The 12,566-nt window shown below is 47.6% G+C and overlaps 1 long non-coding RNA gene across 3 annotated transcripts in view; it reads right to left on the bottom strand.

Annotated features, from left to right (window-relative positions):
• The window catches only part of LOC123380954, a 35,049-nt gene that overhangs the window by 15,661 nt on the left and 6,822 nt on the right, over window positions 1-12,566 (bottom strand). The window lies entirely within an intron of this gene.

Here is a 12,566-nt window from a genome sequence, read left to right as displayed (position 1 = left end):
CACCCAAAGATGGTGACACTCAGCTCAGCTCACCAGATACAACAGCAGTGACTCTAAAAATAAGAATATTTGGGGGGAAGCACATTAAGCCTTGTACTTAAACTGAAACTTGATCAGAATGTTTGAGCTTACATTTTTTTCATGTGCTAAATTAAAAATGAGGGGCGCCCGGGGGGCTCAGTAGATTAAACGTCTGACTCTTGATTTCGGCTCAGGTCATGATCTCACGGTTCGCGGGATCAAGCCCCACCTTGGGCTTTGCACTGACAGCACGGAGCCTGCTCGGGGGTTCTCTCTCTCTGACCCTCCCCCACTTGTGTATGCACATACTCTCTTAAAATAAATAAATAAACATTAAAAAAAAAAACCCTGAACAGTTTCTCATGGGGAATTTCAAACATCTATAAACAGAATACCACAATGAGCCCCATACACCGATGATCCGGCTTCCACATCCTGCCACCCCACCAGCCTTGCTTCACTTATGTCCCTTCCCTGCCCCCCCCCCCCCAGTCACTTCCGTTTCAGGTAAAATTTACATACCCTGAAACACACAGCTCTTAACTGTGCACGGTTGACAAATGATACATTCATTCACTTACATCGCCACAAAGATAAAGATCTTTCATCACCCCATGAAGCTCCCTCCTGCCCCTTCCCAGTTGACCCACCCCCCCCACTCCAGGAAACCAGCCTTCTGAAATTTTCAACATGGACTGGGTTTGCATCATCTAAATGACAGCTAGTTGCACATATAGATGGTTCATTTTTATTGCTGAGTAGTGGTCCGTCGTATGGATACCCTACGAATTTATCCTTCCTTTCATCCATTCTTCTGTTGGCTGCCATTTAGGTTGTCTCCAATTTAAAAACAAATTGTTTTAACGTTTATTTGTTTTTGAAGGCGAGACCGCGTGTGAGCGGGGGAGGGGCAGAGAGAGGGAGACGCAGAATCCGAAATGGGCTCCAGGCTCTGAGCCGTCGGCACAGAGCCCGACGCGGGGCTCGAACTCATGAACTGTGAGACCATGACCCAAGCTGAATTTGGCTGCTTAACCAACTGAGCCACCCAGGCACCCTGTTTCCAATTTTTTAATTATTATGAATATGACTGCTAAAATCTCCCGGCATTATTTTTCTGTTTTTGTTTTGTTTTGTTTTTAGATTGTTCTTTCTCCTTAGACTCTTTGCATTTCTAAATGCAATTCAAAAAATAGTCAACTTCTGCAAAAGCCCTCTGGGATTGTAATTCCTGCTGGGATTGCTTTGAAATTTTAGATCAGTTTTCGGAGCACTGACATCTTAACGATATGAATTTTCCAATCCATAAACAAAGGATGTTCATTTAGGCCTTCACTCTCATTAAGAAACATTTTATAGCTCTCAGAATAGAGGTCTTGCACACTATTCATTCAGTCTACTTTTTTTTTTATCAACGTTTATTTATTTTTTGGGACAGAGAGAGACAGAGTATGAACGGGGGAGGGGCAGAGAGAGAGGGAGACACAGAATCGGAAGCAGGCTCCAGGCTCTGAGCCATCAGCCCAGAGCCCGACTCGGGGCTCAAACTCGCAGACCGCGAGATCGTGACCTGAGCTGAAGTCGGACGCCCAACCGACTGCGCCACCCAGGCGCCCCATCATTCAGTCTACTTCTAAGTATTTTGTTTTTTAATGTCGTTATAAAATGTATTACTTTTCACTTTTCCAGTTGTTTCCACTTGTTTGCTGATAATATATAGAAATGCCATTGATTTTTGTATGTTGGCCTTACATCCATGACCTTGCTAAATTCACATTATTTTGATAGTTTCTACTTGTTGGTTCATTAGGATTTCATAAGTGTACATTCAAGCTACCTGCAAATTAGAGACTTCTCCTTCCTTTCCACCGCGACGAGTTTGGCTATCCTCGTTTCACTGCACAGGCTAGAGGTTAAGGTAAACGCTGAACAGAAATACAGCAGACATACTGCCTTGCTCGTCATCTTGGTGGAAAAACATGTAACATTTCACCTTTAAGTATGCTATGCACTCTTCATAGATGCTTTTCATCAGATTGAGAATGTTCCTTTTTATTCCTACCTTGCAGAGAGTTGTTTTAATGAATGTTGAATTTTTTCAAATGACCTTCTGCATTTACTGAGATGATCTTTATTTCTTCCTTTATTTTGTCAATATGGCAAATTATATCAATTTTCGGCACTGAACCAACCTTGCATTCTGGGGATGTTTGTTATTGCTTGGTTTTCACCAGGTGATATTTTGTGAAAAAAATTCTTTTTGCGTCTATGTTCATGAAAGATTTTGGTTTACGAATATTTTTCTTGTAACATCTTTGTCAGGTTTTAGCACAAGAATTATTACTATTCCAAATCTGCTCTATTAAAATTTTCACTACATGTGTGTTAAATGCAAATAGAGTCAAAAAGGTGTACACGCACGTGCACGTGCACGCACGCACACACACACACACACACACACTCGCCATGGGAAGATCGCTCCAGCAGTCAGCAGTGCTGGGGAGAGGCAGGTGACAGGGAGCCATTCAGGAGTGTGACGGACTGGGGCAAGTCTGCGGGGTTCTGGCTCACAGTCTGCAAGGAGCCTCACTCTCTCCTGTTCTGGGCTCCTGAGAGAGCTGTGCTTTGCTTGCCCTTCTGACACCTGCCACGTGGGCCCTCAAAGCTGAGGCTGCAGAAGCAGACCCCACTGGAACCCGCCCTCTAAACAACAGAGCAGAATCAATCAGGAACTGAAATTTGGGTGACTTCCTCGCATGACTTTCTTGCACAACAGCTTAACATATTTCTGTAGGAGGCAACGTAGGTGGGTTCCATACTCTTGTCTAATGTTTCAGTGTGGAATAAAAGCACAAGGCCAATTTTTTCAAGTACTTGAGTCTCTCGGTTGAACCATGGTTATCAAGTCCACATGGGCAGACCCAGTCCTTGGAAGGACAGCGGGGTCATTCATTCTGGAGGTCAAGGGCATCTTTGGAGACATGTAGATTTCATCACCTGCTGAAACCACTCCCTGCTCTATCTCTACACCACTCTGTGATCTGAAGTGGTCTCACTTTCCTCTTAGGATAGTCTCCACTAGAATTAAACCCCACCGGGGTGGCAATACACCTGTCCCACCCAGTTAACATCCTGAGAGCCCAGAACAGTCTTCAGCACGTGGCAGACACTCAAACCTTTGCTGGAAGAATGAATTAATTAACCGGTGTATAAGGCAGCAATTGTGTTTTGTAGATTGTAGGTCCCTTTGAAAAGTGCCCAGTTCAATTCCTTTGGAGAAAACTTGAGACTTCAGTGACAAAAGGCCTGATTTGAGCTCCCCCTCTGCTGCTACAATCCACAGGTCTTGGCAAGTTTTAAATCCAAGCCTCAGTTTCCCTGTTGTGAACGGGTGGAAGGGTCCTCACCTTGTATGGCTGGCACGGCTCGGTGCAGATGCGAGGTGTAGCTGGGATTTTAACGCAGAGGAAACAACTGTCCAGCAAGATAACATGGCTGGCCCAGAACCCTGTGGTCTGTACAGAAGGTTGCTTGCTGGGACCCAGGTAGGACTTTTGTTATTTGGTGTCTTTTGTTTTGTTTTTGGGTTTTTTTTTTTTTTTGTATTGGAAATTATCACATGGTTAGACTAGCATTTTTAAATTGCTTCACTATAGAAGTTTCAATATGAGCTATCTAGGAGGGAAAGGAAACCTTTTTTCTTTTGAAGCACCAGTTAGTTGGTGTTAAAAACTTCCTCATAAAAGGACTTGCAACACAAGAGTCCAAAAGTTGACAGGATTGGGAAGCTTTCTTCTACTTTAATGCTGAAACTCAGGTCACAATGAATTTCTTCTCAAGCGTGGAGTTTTCTTTGCTCAAGTTCTACAAGACTTTGTAGGAAGAACAGTCGTACGTGCTCGTCAAAAATAGAAGGTAGCTGATGGGAGTGGACACGTTCAGTGTGAATATTTGTACAGGGGTCGGTGGCTTTTAAATTTGCATCTTGATCTAAATGTATCTGCTGATTTCCCATCTGCTAATATTTCCCCATCTGCTAAATACCTGCTACCAGGGGAAGCGGATGCCTTTGTCATTCCTCTGCTTAACCTCCACGTCCCCTTCACCTGAACTTGGAAACAGCACCAGCGTCCCTACGAGCACACACACAGACGCACGCACGAACCTGCGCTCTAACCATGGACAATGCCCAGCCCGGGGAGCCCCGCTGGAGAGAACGTGGTCAAGGCCGGGATCTGCGTCCCCAAGGCCACACTGGGTGTTGGCCTCCGCCTCTGCGGAGCTCAGAGCTTAGGAAGCACTGTCTGCTCCGGGACACGAGGCCAGCCCTAGAGAAAAGATGTGTTTGTCTAATATCCGCTACAAACAACACAGCCGAGAAGGCAAAGATGTCACACCACGGGTTGCAGGTGAGAAAAGAGGCGTCCGTGAACACAGCTGTGGCGGCGAGAAGCCAGCAGGCATCTCGTGCAGTTGAGACCCTCCCTTCCCAGGGCCAGAATATTCTGGATGTGGCTTTGGTGCCCAGGAAAGGGCTGGAGCCTCAGCACAAGGGGCACTGTCTGCACCCCCAGTGTCTACACCATCTTCAGGACTGGTGCGGGGGTGGGGGGGTTGGTGTTGTGTGGACCACGTTGTGCCCTCACACACACTGCCTCTCTCCCGGAGCGATGTGGGTGAGCTCCTGAGCTTGCCTCCTCTGTGTCTATCATTCACACCACAATAGGATTCCCTTTGTTTGTTTTTAAACCCTAAGAAGCCAGAGAGCTCCAGCCGCCCAGCTCGGGGGTCCCCGAGAAGGGTCTGACGGAGAAGGTAGCTCTCTGGTGCGGCCGCAGCCCCCCCTCCCCGGGTGGGCCAGCACTCCAGCGTCCAGACATCACAACCGACACCAGGGACGGAGAATGAAATGGCCCCAAAGAGCCAGAGTTCCGTTTTGTGCTTGAAATCAAGTCCGTCCCATGAGGTGCCAGCTGTGTAGACACTTGATTGATGGTGGCAAATAATGGTTCTCAGTTTTGCTGGGAGCCTGCCTTCGTCGGAAGCCAGAGATGAATAAAATATACGCGAGCACATCAAATATAGTGCAAGGACAACATATACAAACAGTACATTAAGCATTATGGGAGACAGTAAAGACCTGGAAAAACAGATCTGAGTTGGCAGATGGGCTCCAGTTCCGGGTCTGTCTGCGCAAACGGGGAACCGCGCAGCGGACTTCTCCTCGTGGCCCTTCAGTTCCGGGAGCAGGTCATTAGGTGGAAAATCCGAACACGTTAATTCCGCCACCCCTCCCTCGCTGACTTCCCGGCTCCCGCGGAGGGGCTCGGCCACCGCAGCCCCTGCTCGCCAGGCCCTGGGCTTCCCTCCACGCCGAGTGCAGTGTCAACAAAAATGCTACAGTGACATTTCTCTCTTGCTCTCAATTACATGTAGGCTTTTCACTGCCAGTGTAAAATACATATTGTGCTCCGGCGAGATCCACTGTACTGGGGTCAGCGGGAACTCATTGTCCTTTTTGCTTCAGAACAAGACAATACTGACATCTGTAAGATTCGTTGTAAATAATCCGAGCGCTCCAGGCACAGAGCGGTGGGCAGCAGCGGGGAGAAGAAAGCCAAGAGGGAGGTGCGGAGAGAGAGAGACAGGGATGCTGCCACTGACTGGATTCCAAGCCACTGGGAACCCTGGGGTGTCTGGGGGAGGCGGCACTCGAAGGTCTGCATCATTTAGGAGGAAAACGAGCATCTGGCGGATACCTGCACGACGACATTGGCTGAAACGCCTACCGCGCACAGCCTCCGCTACCAACGCGGAATTCATCCCGAACAGTGTCACAGCGCGGGGACCCGGACAGGGCTCGCTGTTGTGTCCGTCCTCCAGCAGGGCCACGGGCCGAGAGCCACGCGTGGCCTCCAATTCTGACGGGGGCGGCAGGAGCGCGGGATGCTGACGAGGTTCCGTGGAGTCACCCAGCGGACGGTTCACGTCAATAGGCTCGAATGGGGTGCGTCGGCCCGCACAAGGACCCGGACGCTCCAGGGCCGAGTGGGCGCGGGCCTCACCGCAGAACCGCCTGCCCTTTAAGGCGGTGTGTGAGAAAACCAAAAGCGTGTTTGGTAACCAGACGGCAGCTGTTCTCCAAAGGAGAGCCTTCCCGTGGAAGAGGAGTTTGGCTGCAGGCAGGGTGCTGCGTCGAGATGACAAAGGACTACAGAGGAGGAAGAGACTCCAGCGGAGCTTCCCGCCAGGCCTGGAGCCCATGCGTCTGCCCGCGTCAGAGATGCACCTGTGCCCCCGAGGGGGCACACGCACGCGTGGGCCCGAGGGTGCGTCTGTACACGCGTGCGTGTCCCAGGCAGCGCCCCGGGGCTGTGGTTTGGGAGCCCGTGGGTAGAGCCGACGGGGGGGGCTGTCTGCTCAGGCGCACGGCGGCGGCCAGCCAGGCTTCTCCGGGTGTGAGGGGACCGAGGTGCGTCCCAGAGTCACGGGCGGGCCTGACGGCGCCGCGGCCTGGCCATGAATTCACCCGCACTCGGGACTTCTGACCTTCAAGACGAGCGCTCTTCAGCCTGCGCCTTTTCCCTTTGGTCCCATCCAGAAAAGTGAGCATGTGATTCCAATTTGAAATTAAAAGTCATGTCTGAATAACAGAACTGCATTCTCATTTCCTAATACCCTGGTTTTTACTACTTTGCATTCAACTGTGAAAAGTCTTTTAAAACTCGGAACAGCAGTAAAACTTGAATGAATTTTTGACCCATTATTGCATAGCGGGTGTGCCTTCCAAGTAGGAGAGACTGCCAAGTTCTCCCCACCTAATATTTCCACTTTAATTGTGCCACTTGAGAAATTTACGTGCCTCAAAATATGGCATGAATCTTAGGCTTATTGCAGTATCATTAGCAGCAACATTTAAGCAACATCTGTGTGCTATAGAACTAATTGAAGTAGCAGAAGTGGCAGCTGTAAATCCACAGGAAGATGGCAGTTTGTACCCAGCACTGCTGAGTTAGCTGCTAACTGTCAGCCTGTTCCCGCAATCTGGTCTCGAGCACCACGGCACAGGCACACAGTGTCCAAAAAAATACAGCGAGTAGGCTAATGATCCCATTAACCACTTTGCTGCACTGATTTGGCTGTTTTTCCCGTTTCCTTGTTGAATTTCATTATAAATTTCTCCATTCCTGTAAAAAGTCCAGCGTGAGACGTGTCTGACTTTAAACTACTTACCTGAGCCGGGAAACGCTTGTCTGGCCAGACCGAACCGAGGATTGATTTTTTTGTTATTTAATAATTTTGCTCCCCTCACTCCTTTCGATTGCTTAAACATTTTTATCACACGCGTCTCTGTAAAAAATAACTTTAAAATCCCTAGTAATGTTGATATTTAAAGCAATGGCATTTTCTTCCCACGGACATAACATTTTCAATAATCAATACAAGATGGCAACCATAATTTATTAGCAGTAGGGGGAGGAGGGGGGGGCAAGCGCTTGCCTGGTGTAAAGGGATCGGGCTGTCCGAGAGACTGGAGGGTCTGGTCTGTCTGTTGACTCACCAGGTTGACATGCCAGGGCCGATGACTGACAGGCCGGCCGCATGCTGGTTCAGACCCAAAAGGCATCGACTATTTTCCTTTCTTCGATATTAAGAAAAACGATACCGAGTCTTCCCTATAGAGAGTGAGCTAAGCTGGGAGTGAGGAATTACCAAGATGCCTCTTTCTGCAGAGGAAACGAGGGTGTCGGAGCCACTGTTTGTATTCAGGATATTTCCTCCATCAAGCACAACTGGAAAAAATATTTCTGACACCTCTCACCAAACCCAGCCCCGTCTTGCTTTTAACTCTGGGTTTGCTTGTTTCTGTCTTGGCGGCTTGTGGATGGCTCTCCCTCGGTGCCTGGCCCTTAGACAGTGATGTAACTGGTATCTCTCGAAGCACTCGCGAGTGTTGGATATACACAAAAGAAGATCTCCTTCAATATACGATGACTGGTGTGTTTGCCAACAACCCCGCTTCATTAGAAAATTGGCACGTCCGGCCAGCTGCCATGTGACACGCCGTTAACTGTGGACATTTGCTGTCTTAATACTCAAGTACTCAGGGACTCGACTGATAAGGGAGAAAGTGTTTGGAATCTGCTGAACCCCACGCTTAGGGTGCCACGCCACCTCACGGTATTGAAAATCAATAGCCACGTGACTGCGGGAAGGTCAGAGGTGCCCAGAATTAACTTCCTAGTACTAAATTACTATCCCTTGTTTCTTGGCTTATTTTCTAACAATAACACGTTTTAAGGGGGCCTGGTTAGAAATCACTCACGGGCACAAAGTGGGAAAACCAGAACCGCCGGCCGACAGCTGCCAGTGTCTCCCGCCAGCCCAGGAAACATCAGGAAGCTGAACGCTCCATCCATCTGTAACTCGGGTTCTTTAAAATCTATTTCGTTTTTAGTGGTGGCGTTTTAATCCTCACGTGCAAGGATGGAAGCTGGTGTGGAATCCGTCCATCTCTGACTCACCACACAGTGCAGCTTAATAACAACTTGGGTGCTATCCCCACACCAGGATGGTGCTCGGGAGGTCACAGCACGACGTAAAAAGGGGACAGAGATGTGCTCCTGGGAAGATTAGTTTATCAGGGAATAAGCTCCAGCACCTAACCACACAGAGTCACGTCTTCAGGTGTCACTTCTGAATGAGACTCGGCCCCATCCCCAGCCCTCACGGCCCCGTCCCCAGTCCTCAAGGCCCGTCCCTAGACCTCAGCCCCGTCCCCAGCCCTCACAGCCCCGTCCCCAGTCCTCAAGGCCCGTCCCTAGACCTCAGCCCCGTCCCCAGCCCTCACGGCCCGTCCCCAGCCCTCGGCCCCGTCCCGAGCCCTCACGGCCCGTCCCCAGCCCTCGGCCCCGTCCCCAGCCCTCACGGCCCGTCCCCAGCCCTCACAGCCCCGTCCCCAGTCCTCGGCCCCGTCTCCACCCCTTGGCCCTGTCCCCAGCTCTAGCTGCCACAGCATGAGCTCTGCTCACCTTTACACTCGGGAAAGGACACATAGTTGAAAAGAGGGAGTATTGTAACAGCTTTTTTCAGAGAACTGTGGATATTCTGCTTTGATCCTACATCCGAACTGTACAAGTGGGAGTCTCTTCCGGTTCGGCTACAGGGCAGAATCCGAAACCCTGTCCGTGAGCTTCCACTGCCCTGACCTCACCAGTCCATCTTGTGCTATAAAAGGTTCTCTGACCAATGTGTGATTTTGGTCATTCAGAAATCGGGTTCACTGAGGCCGATCTTCTAAATGTTGATGCGATTCATTACCTAATACTAAAAAAAGTAGTATTTGTTTATATCACAGTCTCATTAGAAAAATCTATTCAGAGGCTGTAAAGCTCATAGTGGTAGACATGCGTTTTTAACCGCACTGAATGACAGCCTTCAACAACTTGCCTAAAATGTTCAAAGTATGGAATACGTGATGCAAAGAAGCAAATGCGACACACATGTTCACGAACTATTGTAAGGATGCTAGTGAATGTACCAGCCAGCCTAAGTGGAACAACACAGGACAGGACCTGAGTGTGGCTGAACGTCGAAGTTTCCTACAATATTCTATCTTTCTTCCTCTGCCCCAGAGGCAACAACTTAGTATTTATCATCCCCTTTTACCCTTTGAAAAGGTTTTATTATGTACACGTGCATGTTCCTATGTGTGTGTGCATAGGTGGTTGTATGTGTGCATATATATATTTTAAAGCAACATATATCCCTCAAGACTTGAAGTTTATCGAACGCAGTACTGGAAGTCCTAGCCACAGCGATTAGACCACAAAAAGAAATAAAAGGCATTCAAATTGGTAAGGAAGATGTAAAGCTTTCACTATTTGCAGATGACAAGATACCATATACAGAAAACCCTGAAGACTCCAACAAAAAACTACTAGAACCGATAAATGAATTCAGTAAAGTCGCAGGATACAAAATCAATGTTCTGATACCTGTTGCATTCCTATACGCCGATAATGAAGCAGTACAAACTGAAATTAAGAGAAGAATCCAGTTTACAATGGCACCAAAAACAATAAGATACCTAGAAATAAACTTAACCAAAGAGGGGAAAGGCCTGTACTCTGAAAACCAGAACACTGATGAAAGAAATTCAAGATGATGCAAACAACTGGAAAGACATTCCCTGCTCTATTGTTAAAATATTCATATTACCCAGAGAAATTTAATGCAATCTCTATCAAAATAACAACAGTTTTCACAGCACTAGAACAAGCAATCCTAAAATTTGTATGGAACCACAAAAGACCCCAAGTGGCTAAAGCAATCTTGAGAAAGAAAAATAAAACTGAAGGTATCATAATTCCAGACTTCATTTATCCTACAAAGCTGTAGTAATCAGAACAGTATGGTACTGGCACAAAAATGGACATGCAAATCAACGGAATACAGTAGACAACTCGGAAATAAACCCACAATTCTATGGCCAATTAATCTTTGACAAGGCAAGAATACGCAATGGGAAAATGTCTCTTCAGCAAATGGTGCTGGGAAATCTGGACAGCTACATGCAAAACAATGAAAGTGGACCACTTTCTCACACCACGCACAAAAACAAACTCAAAATGGATTAAAGACCTAAGTATGAAACCTGAAATCATAAACTCCTAGAAGAGAGCATAGGCAGTAATTTCTCTGATGCTGGCCGCAGCAACTTATGTCTCCTGAGGGAAATATAAACAAAAACCAACTATTGAGACTTTATGAAAATAGAAACTTTCTGCACAGCGAAGGAAACAATCAACAAAACTAAAAGGCACCCTAGTGAATGGGAGAAGGTATTTGCAAATAACATATCCACTAAGGGTTTAGTATCCAAAACATACGAAGAACTTCTACAACCCAAAAAACAATGCAATTAAAAAATGGGAAGACAAGGGGCACCTGGGTGGCTCAGTCGGTTGAGCATCCGACATCGGCTCAGGTCATGATCTCGTGGTTTGTGAGTTCAAGCCCCGCGTCGGGCTCTATGCGGACAGCTCAGAGCCTGGAGCCAGCTTCGGATTCTGTGTCTCCCCCCCTCTCTCTCTGTCCCTTCCCCACTCGAGCTCTGTCTCTCTCTGTCTCTCAAAAATTAATAAACATTAAAATTTTTTTTAAATAAAGAAAATGGGAAGATGTGAGCAGACATCTTTCCAAAGAAGACGTCCAGATGGCCAAGAGACACATGAAAAGATGCTCGACGTCACCCATCGTGAGGGAAATGCAAAGCAGAACCACGATGAGATCTTCCCTCACACCTGTCAGGATGTGGCTCAAATCAGAAACACAAGAAGTAGTAAGAGTTGGCGAGGACGTGGAGAAAGGGGAATCCTCTTACGCTGTTGATGGGAATGCGAACTGGTGCAGCCACCCTGGAAAATGGTATAGAGGGTCTCCAGAAATTAGAGGGTAAAATTACTCTGCCCTCCAGCAACCACACTACTAGGCGGTTGGGCGGTTACCCAAAAAGTACAAAAACAATGATTCAAACAGACACAGCACCACAATGTTTATATAAAGCAGCATTATCTACAATAGCCAAAATAGGGAAGCAGCCCAAGTGTTCATCAATGGATGAATGGATAAAGAAGATGTGGTGTATGTGTACAATGGAACGTTATTCTGCCATGAAAAAGAATGAAATCTTGCCATTTGCAGCAACATGGATGGAGCTAGGGAGCGTAATGCTAAATTAAATAAGTCAGAGAAAAGACAAAGACCATATGATTTCACTCATATGTGAAATTTAAGAGTTTATTTTGAGAGAGAGCAGGTGAGAATGAGTGAACGTGTGAATGGGGGAGGGGCAGAGAGAGGGGGAGAGAAAGAGACTCCAAAGCAGGCTCCACACTCTCAGCACAGAGCCACACGTGGGGCTCGAACCCATGCACTGTGAGATCACGACCTGAGCTGAAATCAAGAGTCGGATGTTCCACCAACTGAAGGCATCCCAGGCGCCCTTCATATGTGAAATTTAAGAAGCAAAGAAACAAAGGAAAAACAGAGAGACAGAAACCAAGAAACAGACTTTTAATTACAGAAAAGAAACTGGTGGTTGCCAGAGGGCAGATGGTGGGGGGAAAGGGGAAACAGGTGATGGGGATCAAGGTACATTTGTCATGACGAACGCTCGGCAATATATACAAGTGCTGAATCACTAAACTGCACACCTGAAATTGACAGAACACTGCATGTTAACTATACTGGAATTTAATCTAAAAACTTAATAAAAGGGGCACCTGGGTGGCTCAGCCGGTTGAGTGTCTGACTTCGGCTCAGGTCATGATCTCATGGCTCGTGGGTTCGAGCCCCGCGTCGGGCTCACTGCTCTCAGCGCAGAGCCCGCTTTGGACCTTCTGTCCACCGCCCCCCCCGCCCCTTCCTCACGTGTGCTCTCTCTTAAAAATAAATAAATCTTTTTATAAACTTAATAATAAAAAACCTCTTGTTTGTGACCTTTACAAAATTAGTACCGTGCCCCAGGCAGTCTCCCGCAG

This window comes from Felis catus, chromosome D2 (assembly GCF_018350175.1).
Source record: "Felis catus isolate Fca126 chromosome D2, F.catus_Fca126_mat1.0, whole genome shotgun sequence".
Taxonomy (NCBI): Eukaryota; Metazoa; Chordata; class Mammalia; order Carnivora; family Felidae; genus Felis; species Felis catus.
The sequence above is the reverse complement of the archived record's forward strand: the minus strand, read 5'-3'. Positions and strand labels throughout refer to the sequence as shown.